The following is a 12,539-nucleotide window of genomic DNA, read 5'->3' as shown; positions in this document are numbered from 1 at the left end:
CAGTACAATATTGTAAATAGATTATTCTTTATATTAAAAGAAGACAACGACAATAGCAGCAGGTGGTTCTTCTCCCACATTGGGTTTCCTCCTTAAATATTGGTGCTCATGTGTGTTTCTTATGTGTGATGGTTTATTCCATTATTAATGAACATGGTTACTTTTTAATTTTTAATAAGGTACTGATGCACTAATTAAATATCAACATATGATTAATTAACTTAATCATAAGTTCACTAGATATACGATGGTTTCCCTAAGAACAGTTGCATACACAAGCGAGTTCCCTTCACTGAAGTAGCGTATATAAATTTGATTATGGAAATGAAAAAATTATTGATTTGTAAATATTGATCACCCCCCCCCCCCCACAATATTATTCCCAACAATTGGTATCAGAGCAGGTCCTTTGGCAGAAGCTTTATCGCTTGAAGGAGATCTATAGTAAAAATGGGAAAGAAGAAAACACCCCAGAAGAAGAAGACAGCTCAAAGGAACTGTGATAGTGGGAGAGACGATTAGCTATTATGTGGAAGTAACTCTTCAGATTCATAATCACCTTAGAATGAAGATGAACAAGAAAAACAATTATTAGGTACGAATTTCTTGTCCTCTGGTGATACATTTCTCTATTCATTTGAAGATAATGAATGTGACAGCGAAACAACTGAATTTTCTCTTATGGGTGAAAGAGGAAGAAATGAAATAGAGGCAGAATTTAAAAAGCTCACAGACACAATTAGAGATCAAAAATATCTAATTGATAAAAGGGAATGTGCCTACAAAGAAGAAGTTACTAGGTTAAAATCTCAGTTGGTGGAACGAAACAAAGTAAGGAAGTAGTATAAGGAAAAAGAAGATTAATGTCAAAGGTTGCAGGATGAAGTGACATCATTGAGGAATGAAGTAAATGAAAAGGATACAACAATCAAGAAACTTATAGAAGGATCTAGTTACTATAAAAATCTTGAAGTTGATATGGTCTCTCTAAAAGAAGATCTTGAAAATTCAAATAAGCAGAATGAAGAACTACTACAAGCAGAAGAATAACAAGGAAATGAGATTCTCAAATTAAGGCAACAAGTGGAAGAAGGTAGAAAGGCTGAAGAAATAATGAAGAAGCAATATCTGGAAAAGAAAGGGCAATATTAGGTTGAAGTAAATATCTTAAAAGGTAAATTAGAAGAAAAGGATAAATTGTTACGATTTCAAGATAGTAATAAGATTTTGGATAATATTATTAGTCAAAGGTCTCCTATCATCAAATCTGGTCTTAGCTTTCATGAAATTCTTGTAGGTGAATTTAGCTCACAAGATGAGGCAAGGAACTCTAATCCAAAATCTAAAATGCTCAATAAGGAGATAAGAGGTCAACCCCATCAATGACTAAGGAAAGAAAGACTTCAAAGAAAATCATTTACTCCTAACTATGGAAGTGATAGTCAGTTCTTTCCTCTGATGAATAATGTTGAATGTTTTGTATGTCATAATTTTGGACATGTTGCAGCAATATGAAGAAGTAGAATGGTTCAAGCTAATAACCATCACACGGAAAGATCATCAGCTTCCAGGTACTTTAAGGGATATTGTTTTTCTTGCAATATGTTGGGTCACGAAGACATTGATTTCTTTAGAAGGAATATGAAACATATAATATGTTATGCTTGTAACAAGTTTGGGCATATAGAAAAAGAATGCAGGAGCAAATTTCGGCCAACATACCAAAAGGAGAAAACATCATCACACTCCAAGGTATGGAAGAAGAAGGAAGTACAGTCATAAATATGTGGCATAGCTCAGTATACAGATAGAACTGACTTAGGAGGAACTGAAAATATGAAATTTCACTGTTTTAATTCTCTCACACAGTTATCATGAAGACAAGTCGTGTATATACGCGAGTTCGAAGCTGCTCAGTCGTGTATATGTTGGTTTAATGAAGATGGCAATGGGACAAACTTAGAAAAAGAGTTCGATATGGTTCAGACAATTATCAAATATCTTTTCTATCTAGATGATTGATAACTATAGTCTGTGGAGGTTACTTAGAAGTGATTTTGATCCTCATAAGTTGTTGATGACTTGATGTACAACTAGTTGATGATGATGCCTTGAAGATCCTTACTGATTTATGCAAAGAACAGATCTGACAGTGAATAGGTGGCACAGGTTCAGGGGGAGAATATGATATGCTTCTAATAATGCATTGTTGGAATTATGTTTAGAAGCATTTGGTACATAACGATTCTTATTAATGGTGTTGGGACAAGGTTCCCTAGGGTCGATTTTGGGGTTAAAAGCTAAAGTTTTGAGGTAGAAAGCACAATTTATTGTATGTAAAGTGTAAAGTCTTTGCAATTTGTGGTCACTGAGTGCATAGATGTAAAGTGTCATAAAGGGTTTCTACCCTTCTTTTATGTAAGTTGTGTCAGCTTTAGAAGATCTACCCATGGTCCCCACACCATGGGATTGTTTAAAAAGGGGAGTCTTAGAAGAGTCTAAGGCAGTAGTGAAGTGATTGATGGGTCAGTAAGAGCTAAGAGCGAAGAGTCTTAGAATAGAAGAAAGGCTCTGTAGTTGTGTGCACAAAGGCCTAGGGTAGAAGTCTGCTATTGAGTGCGCGGACCCCTGAAGCTAAGTGCGCAGGATAGTTAGAGTCTATAAGAAAGTTTGAAGTACTAATAAAGAAGATTACTCTAGAAATATCTGTGTTTGATCTATTTAATTCTGTTATGAATAAATGCGGTTATGTTATGCTGAATAATGGTCTCATGATTTAATTCTATATTGATGCACAAATCTATATGTTTTACATTGTTATCTGAACACAAGTGATAATATCTGTTTACATGAAGAACAGAGTAATGCATATTGAAGTCATCAGATACTTAAGCCGACTTGGTTAAATACGGAAGTAAGAGTAATTACAGAAGCACGTAAATGGGCAATTCATCTAGTTAGGGTCTGAAAATGACATTTGTAGACCTTCACAAAGGTGTAGATGTCGATTAAGAGAAGTATATTGATAAGCCCCAAAAGGCTTATTGATCTGCGTAAAGGCAGATTTAGGGCATAAAACGACATCACTACCATCTCCGGGTGCGGAAACTTGGTTCCAGCATCCCCCCATACTGCTTCAGGTGAGACTTCACTTTGCGCTCTGCGGATTGATGCCAAAAGGGCCAGTAGTGTAGGGATTTTTTTGGCTAAAATAACGTTGAACCTAGGTTAGGGCCCGCTAAGCCAACAAATGGTTCTATTGCCGAGACTGGGATATGCATAAATAGATGTGTGATGTCACATCATTGGAATCCGACTAAGAAGGAAATTGAAGACTGGTTGGATAAGAAGATCCACAAATTCGTGGTGCAAAAAAATAAAAATCCACGACTGACGAAAGAATAGTGGTGGGACAGATACCTGTACACAAATATACATGAAATCTTCTTTTGTTCCTTCCCGATCGAATTATACGAGTGGATCGTTAAATTGGAAGATGGTCAAGGAAGGTGGAGGCTTGATGGTCCGATAGTGTGGACCCCAGAGTTAGTGCGGAGGTTGGAATCCTTGGAAGATAAGATCGCACGCATTATCGATCACTGGCTTGATAGTATCCTATGAGGATTCATGACAGAGTTCATGGTCAATATTTCGGTCAATTACAGTGAAGCAGAGCGCCGCTTCTTCAAGGGACCACGAGGTAAGTATTTAAGGTCTTTAAATACTTCAATTAAGATGCTCTTGTGTGAAAAGCAGGTTATGCAGTTACATTGTTGTTTGGATCTACGTGAAGTGGAAATATCTTCAAGGATAGAGGGAGAATAGGAGTTGAATATAGCCCGCTAATTGAACCTCCTCTGAGTGACGACAAGGAAACAGCATAGGATTCACCACAGAGTGTTTTTCAGTTAATAAGACAACATTTCCCATGAATATCCCATCCACCCACCCCACCTCTCCATTCACCTCCACAACATACACCTTCACCCATACCACCACCACCTCTGCCATCGTTCAATATGCCAAATGCAGTAAAGTTGCCCATTTTCAAGGGTTTGGGAAGTGAGGACCCAAACCAATTTTGGTTCATCATGAAGGTCATATGGGAGGCTCAGGGTATAGTGGATGATCAGATGAAGAAATCAACATTGGTCATTTCTTTATAGGAACACACGTTGACATGGTGCATTAAGTACTACATTGATAACCCGATGGCTTCATTAGCATATATTCAAACCACACTGAATAAGGAATTTAGTAGACCTAATTCTAAAGCAATCAATTGTGGGATTCAAGGAGATCATGATGAAGCCTAGCAAGACACCCTGGGGTCTGGATCAAAAGTTGAAGTGCATGATCCGTGAAGATAACATGAATCTTACAGATGGGCAGCACCGCGAATGGTTTGTGGCTTCGCTCTTGCTGTTGGGCGCAAAATTGGCCTATCTTTTCCCTTCATTTCCGCTCCTCTTTTCATCCCTTTTGCATTCATTCGCATATATTTACTGTGTAAAACTATGAGGTAATTCCCCTTTATCGTCTCTTGTGAAGGTTTCTACCTATGAAAACCACTAAAACATGTTATGATCACAGATTATGGAGCACGGGTGTTGACCGCACAACATATCGCAGTAGTTCCGCGATTCACAGTAGCTGATCGACCATGACGAAACAACATAACTGATTGTAGTTGTTCTCAACTCATTTTGGACCATTCCTATCCTTGCTCTCTCAGCGTTAGTGTTGCGATAGAACTCATGTATATCTTTGGGCATATAGTTGCTAGGTTTTTGGGAGAGACGTTATTCTCCTTTGTATTGTATAAAAGACGGGTCATTCCTATATCAGGGGAGTCAGACCCTGTATTGTATTGTAACAACATTATTCAGATTTATAAGATACAAACCCTTTTGTTGATCTATCGTTTGTTGTAAGTAATGCAACCCTGATCAGAGCGATGGGCCCACTCTTCTGATCAGGTGTTGTGTGTTTCCTTGTTTTGTGTGTATTGTCTATCACTGTGTTTATTTCTTATTGTTGTTGCAAATTTCTAGATAATTGTGAATACCTTTTTAAGTTCTTCAGTTGTGCTTTTATTTTTGTTTCAACAATGTTTTGATTGGTAATCACGAACCCTTGGTTGAGGATAGACTGTAGCCTTGCTCCTACATATACCTTGTGTGTTTCCTTGACAAGAATACGCACCCTGATTGATACATTAATGTAGGAAAAGGGGTGGATAAATTGTTCATACCTAGACACCAACATTTTGGCACCATTTCTAGGGAGGCTAACGAGGTGCAAGACACGATCTGTGTTAACCAGAGGGTCAATCTCTCGTCCTGGGGAGAGAACGAGCTTTCTCACTCTGCTCTAGGTCCTGAGCATAGGTGCTCAAGTTTTGGGGCAGAAAGCCCAATTTTTTGTTATGTAAAATGTAAAGTCTCCACAAGATGTGACCGTGGAGCATGTAGATAGTAAGTGTCATAAAGGTATTTTCCTTTCTTTTATTTAAGTTGTGTCGTCTTGTATAGGCATACCCATGGTCCGTGGACCATGGGATTGTATAAAAAGGAGAGTCTTAGAGAGTCTAAGGCAATTTAGTTAAGTTGATAGTTCATATGGATGTAATGGGTGATTAAGAAGTGAAGAGAGAAGAGTCTTAGAGTGGAGGAGAGGCTCTGCAGCTGCGTGCATAGAGGCCTAGAGTAGAGTTTGTAGCTGGGTGCATGGACTCCTATAGCTAGGTGTGTAGGGTAGTCTTGAGTCTGTAAGCAAATCTGAAGTATCAATAAAGAAATTATTCTAGAAATATTTGTGTTTTGTCCAATTACTTCTATTATGAATGAATGTGTTTATGTTATGATGAATTATGGGCTTATGATTTAACACTATATCAATGCGCGATTCTACATGGTTTACATTGATATATGAATGAAAGTACTAATATATGTTTACGCGAATAATATCTTAATACATGTTAAAGGTATCAGATACTTAGGCTGATTTGGGTAAATACAGAACTATTGGTAATTACAAAGGCGTGTAAGTGGTTGATTCACCTATTTAAGGTCCGTGAAAGACAGGCATAGCCGTTCGCGAAGGTCTAAAGGCTGGTAAGAGGAAGTTATATTGATAAGCCTCAAGGGCTTATCGATCTGCACGAAGGCAGGTTTAGGGCGTAAAATGACATCACAATCATCTCTGGGTGTGGAAACTTGGTTCCAACATCCCCCCATACTACTTCAGGTGAGACTTTAGTCCGTGCTCTGCAGTGTTGGAAATAATACTGAGAGGGGGGGTGAATCAGTATTATCAAGTCAAATATTCCTTTTTTCAAAATCAAATGATATACGCTACTTCAGTTAATTAAACCTGCGTATATATGCAACTACGTAGAAGGAAACCCGCGTATACAATGTAAACTATTAAATGACTTTATCTTTCTGATGATGATTATTAATATGTGTTTGAGAATCAAATAACCAGTAACCAGAAACAATAAAACAGAGCAGAAAGACAATCGCACACAAGAACACAAGATATAAGGTGGAAACCCAATGTGGGTGAAAACCACCTGCTGCAAGTCGTCTCTATCTTCTCTTTAATTAGAAACTTCTTTTTACAATTGTACTGGTGCAGTCCTTTACCAGTACACAGGCTGCAACCTGCAGAGAGCTACAACCCTCTCTCATTTTCCAGCTTCTCCTAGAAGGGAGCTACAACCCCCTTAGCTCTTGCACTAGACAAGATACTAGTACGTAGGTTCTGGCCTACAGAAGGCTACAACCTTCTCTTTCTTTCAGGGACCATGTTTCATGAATTTTCAGACTGGATCCACAATTAGCATCAATCAAACATCAAGAGTTTCTGCATCAACCAATCACCTTTTCACCAATCAAAACTGTATCAAAATAAACACTTCTCTGACGATTGTACCCAGATCACAGTAACAGTAACCACACACCAAAACTGAACCCAAAACACTGCAGCAATAAACAGAAGCAGCAAGATCACAACTCAAAATATATACACTACTTTAATAGCCTGAAACCTGCGTGCATACGCTTCTGCGTATGGAACAACCTGCATATACGTTGTTTGCCTTCACTGAACCGGCGTATATACGCACCTTCGCTTCACTGAACCTGCGTACAGATCTATAAAGGATAATTCGCTCTTTCAGATATTCTAATTAACCCATATTATCAGTTTTATAGATCAAGCAAGTGCCACATATAACAGATCAAAATCATACAAATATACTATCATTCAAGCTTAAATATTATGATCCATCAATAGAACGTATCCTTCTCTTTGCACTAAGGTTCCTCCTTCATTCAGATCCAGATCTGCACCATAACCCAATTACCAGTATTCCAGATCTAGCACTTTATCAGATATTCAACAATAATTCCGATGATCCCTTTCCACATGATCTCCTTCCTCTTTTATAGTTTTAGGCCTTCCAAAATACCACGGTCCCAATACTTGGGATCAATAGGTCTGACGAGGTACCATGGTCCAAAACCATAGGTTCAAATACCAAGGACTAACTACCACGGACCAAAGGTAAGTTCTCCAACATATACACGCTTTTCCTTGCATGAAAGTGCGTGTATACGCATACGTGCATTTGAAACGTCTAACCCGCATGTATACGCGTCTTCGTCTAGATGAACCTGCGTATATGTCTTTTCTTTCATTCTGAAAACCTGCACTGAGATCTGTTACCAAAGAGAGTTGCCATCAAGGACAACACCTGTGCCATAGCTCCAAACCTGTTGTCATAATGCCAACAATCTCCCCCTTTGGACTTGATGGCAACCCAAAATCCTCAAAGTCATTCTCCCCCTTTGTCATCAAGGGCAAAGGGTTGTGCTCCTGAGTACATGCTGAAATTTTTGCCCTGCTGTGCTGACCATGCTCCCCCTGACTGTAGGCAAGATCTGTAAAAGATGTTCTTCAAGAAGAACCATGACTTAAGCATCATAAAAGACCTTCCTATCACCAAAAGACTCAATACATACATCCATCACCCAACCAAGTGGGGATACATCAGAAATTTACATATGACAACCAAGATCATTACATGTTCATCCCAGGCATTATGGGGAAACCAAAATAGGACGTTACATGACCTTGACACCATAAAAGAGATACCACAAAAGAGATAATGACATAGAGATGAAATATCTAGAAAAAGACTTATGAAAGTCACCAATAATTGATAGCAGTAGCATCTGTCAATCACCATTCAGATCAGCAACCAAGATTTCCTTCTGTTCTCCCTCTACCTCTGTTCCATCTGAAACCAACAACAGCTGTGAACTAGAACCAAAATCTTCTAAGATAATGCCAACAATGCATTATTAGAAGATTATCTTCTCCCCCTGAACCTGTGCCGGATGGTCTCTGTTAGACCCATATCATAATACCTTCAACCAGAGCCTATCCCTACTGATATCCATCAAACCTCCATATACGCGACTGTCTCTGCACAAACCAGCATATGTACGCGGATCCTCCTCAGGAAACTCGTGTACACCCATTTTTCTCTGAAACAGACGAGTTTTAACAGCAAGATGATGCATCAACTACTCCCATCTTCTGTCTGAGGTATTCAAATGTCTCCCTGGGTAGTGGTTCGGTGAGGATATCAGCAACTTGTTCCTTAGAAGGAACATACTCCAATTTGACCTTTTGTTCCAATACTTGTTCCCGGAGAAAGTGATACTTGATCGGTATGTGCTTGGTCTTTGAATGCATGACTGGGTTCTTTGAAATGCTGATTGCACTTGTATTATCACATAAGATGGAGATAGGTGGTGTACAAGTGATTTGAAAGTCCTGCAAGGTTTGCATCATCCAAAGAAGTTGAGTGCAACAAGATGCAGCAGCCACATATTCCGCTTCAGCTGCAGATAAAGAAATCGAACTCTGTTTCTTGTTGAACCAAGATACTAATCTGGAACCCATAAAGAATGCACCACCACTTGTGCTCTTCCTGTCATCCACACTTCCAACCCAATCTGCATCTGTATAAGCATGAAGAGTGAGATCTGTATCTCTAGGATACCATAAGCCATAGTTTCGAGTTCCTTGAAGATACTTAAAAATTTTCTTCACTGCCTGAAGATGAGTTTCCTTTGGATTTGCCTGAAATCTTCCAACTATTCCCACTACATGCATGATGTCTGGTCAGGTACCTGTCAGATAAAGTAGACTTCCAATCATAGATCTATAGGTTGGTTGATGCACTGTTGCTGATTCATCATTTACACTGAGGCTGCATCCTGTAACCATGGGGGTACATACTGGTTTCAAATCTTCCATGCCATAATTCTTCAGAATATGCTTGAGGTACTTGGTTTGAGACAAGAAGATACCGCCTTCATTTTGTTGGATTTGCAATCCAAGAAAGTATGTCAGTTCTCCAAGCAAGGACATTTCAAATTCTTTCTGCATCACCAAGGCAAAGCTTTGACTCATAGCTTCTTCATTGCTTCCAAAGATAATATCATCTACATACACAACAAGTATTAGCAATTTGTTATTTTCAATTTTTATATAGAGATTGCTATCTGTTGATCCTTTTGAAAATCCTTGTTGATGAAGATATTTGTCCAAACGGTAATACCAAGCCCTTGGACCCTGTTTAAGACCATAGAGAGCCTTTTTTAGTCTGCATACAAGATTTGGATCATTCCCAAGAATGAAACCATCTGGTTGCTTAATGTACACTTCTTAAAGTCTCCATTCAGAAAGGCTAATTTCACTTCCATTTGAAATACTTTGAACTTTTGAAGGCTTGAGAGAGCAAGGAACATTCAGATGGCCTCAAGTCTAGCAACGGGAGCAAAAGTTTCTTCAAAGTCTATTCCTTCTTGTTGAGCATACCCTTTACACACAAGTATGGCCTTGTTTCTGATTACTTCTCCATTTTCATTCAACTTATTTTTAAAGATCCATTTTGTCCCTATGACATTCTTATCTTTTGGTCTAGGAACCAACTCCCAAGTGTTGTTCTTTTTGATCTGCTCAAGTTCTTCATCCATTGCCTTGACCCAGCATTCATCTTTGCATGCCTCTTTTACATTTTGTGGCTCAGTGGAGGAGAGCAATGCCAAACAGCTTGAGGCTTCTGCAATTGTTCTTCTTGTTTGTACACCTGCCTCTTTCTGCCCCAAAATTTGAGATTCTGGATGATTCTTCTGAACGTACCTGGATGGAGTCTTCTCTTCTATCCTTATCTGTTCCTCTGGTGCCTCTTGGGGTTATTCTTCATCATCAGTCTGATTTGGAGAGTAGTCTTAATCCTCTTCGATATTTTCATAATTTACTTGCCTAGGAATGTATCCTTTTTCATCAACCACTACATCAATGTTGTCAACAATTCTTCCAAGTCTTTTATTGTAACACTTATATGCCTTGCTGTGGGGAGAATAACCAAGGAGAATGCCTTCATCTACTCTAGGTTCAAGTATGCCAAGATGTTCATCATTGTTCTTAATATAGCATTTGCTTCCAAAAATTTTGAAATGCTTTACCGAAGGAGTCTCACCATACCATAGCTCATGAGGAGTTTGAGTGTTGTTCACTCGGACATTTGTTTTGTTAAGAATAACAACGGCAGCAAATGTAGCTTCACCCCAAAAGGTTGCGGGAGTTCCAGATTCATCAAGCATAGCACAAACCATTTGTTGGACCGTTCTGTTCATCCTTTCCACCACTCCATTTTGCTGAGGAGTCCTAGCTGTAGAGAATTCCTTTCTTATTCCATGTTCTTCACAAAAATTGAAATTTTCATTTGGGGTAAACTCCCCACCTCTGTCAGACCTAAAGCACTTAATTTTGTGATCTGATTCGTTTTCAGCCAAGGCTTTGAAGGATTTGAATTTTTCGAATGCTTCGTCTTTGTGCTTCATAAGTCCTAACCAAACCATCCTGGAGAAGTCGTCAATGAATAATATAAAGTATTCTTCTCCTCGAGGTGACCTTGTCCTAAATGGACCACATACATCTGTATGGACTAGCTCAAGAGGCCTGCTAGCTGATCATTCCTTCTCAGGGAAGTTAGTTCTGGTTTTCTTACCAAACTGACATGATTTGGATATTGTGTTGTCTAGAATTTTGATATCTGGAAGACCACAAACTGCCTGGTATTTGCATGCTTTCCTTATTTGTGAAAATCTTAGATGCCCCAACCTCCGGTGCCATAACCAGTGTTCATCATCCTTGCTCAAATAGAATTCATGTTGTCCTTCTTCAAATATGTATAAGTTATTTGGAGTTCTTCTAGCTTTGATCACTGTTTTTCCTGTATCAAGATCACTGTTGACACCTAATCCTCAACGGATGGGTGAACTGGAACGTGAACAATCATCAAGAAGATGAACTGTTCTGTCTCCTTTTTGTATATAAACAATAGTTCTCTAATGAAATAATATATCAGTTTTCTTCTGCTCATTCTGGAGTTACCCTGGCCTGACATGGTATCAGAGCGTAGGTCCCAGATTACTTGTAACTCCTCTGCCTGAAACGTTTGCTTGGCCATAACGCCTCTACCTGCCTGAACGTTTGTCTCTCTGCGCATTGATTGCCTCTAAACGTTTGTCTGGCCATGCCTGAACGTTTGTCTCTCTGCGCATTGATTGCCTGCCTGAACGATTGTCTGGCCATGCCTGAACGTTTGTATCTCTGCGCATTGATTGCCTCTATCCACACCTGATGCACTGGCTCTGAAATCATATCAGATTCAAATTTTTTTTTTCGCTAGACACCTTCTACCAATCCGCTCTGCGCCTCGGCTCTGGGCTTCACACTCGTGGGTTTTGAATAGCACCGAGTCCAATCAAGCATTCAAGAACCAGTTTCGATAAACTGTAACCCTGAGCGTGTGATTGACTGTATCCATGTCCGGACCACCCAAGAGAATGTTGAAACTCGTATTGGAAAGCAGAGAGTTGGAGATGGTCACATCGGTGGAGCCCTGAATTACTGTGACGAGGCCCAGTTTCCCATTGAAGGAGATGCGGAATGCATTCAACCTGTCTGTAGGTAGAATTTCAATGTTCAAGTCGTAAATCATCCAGCGATTTTCAGTTGATCGCATCCCGTTGCAAGGCAAGACAGTATGAAAAAAATCCCGAACAAAAGGTCTTCATGAAAATGTGTATCCTTTAAACCGTTGAACAGTAAGTTCTGAGGGTGTTTGCGCTTTCTGTTGTAAAAATAGTGGGATTTAGGCTTGTTTTTGGAGCCAATGACCTATGCTCAATGAAACCGTATGTATATGCCTTGTTAATGATTGACCAGCATACATATTGACCAGCTGCTTCAATGCGTTGTTTCAATAAGTTTTTGAATGCGTTGTTTCAATAAGTTTTTGAATGCGTTGTTTCAATAAGTTTTTGAATGCGCTGCTTGAATAAGTTATTGAATGAGGTTTGGAAGCTGTTTGAATATTTTAAGGAGGATATGGTATGGTAACTGACAAATAACATCTGGCGCCGTATAGTAACAAAACTGTGTTTGGT

Source organism: Pinus tabuliformis, chromosome 3_2 (assembly GCF_031772625.1).
Source record: "Pinus tabuliformis cultivar Carrire ecotype Pingquan chromosome 3_2, CPIR1, whole genome shotgun sequence".
Classification (NCBI taxonomy): domain Eukaryota; kingdom Viridiplantae; phylum Streptophyta; class Pinopsida; order Pinales; family Pinaceae; genus Pinus; species Pinus tabuliformis.
The sequence above is the reverse complement of the archived record's forward strand: the minus strand, read 5'-3'. Positions refer to the sequence as shown.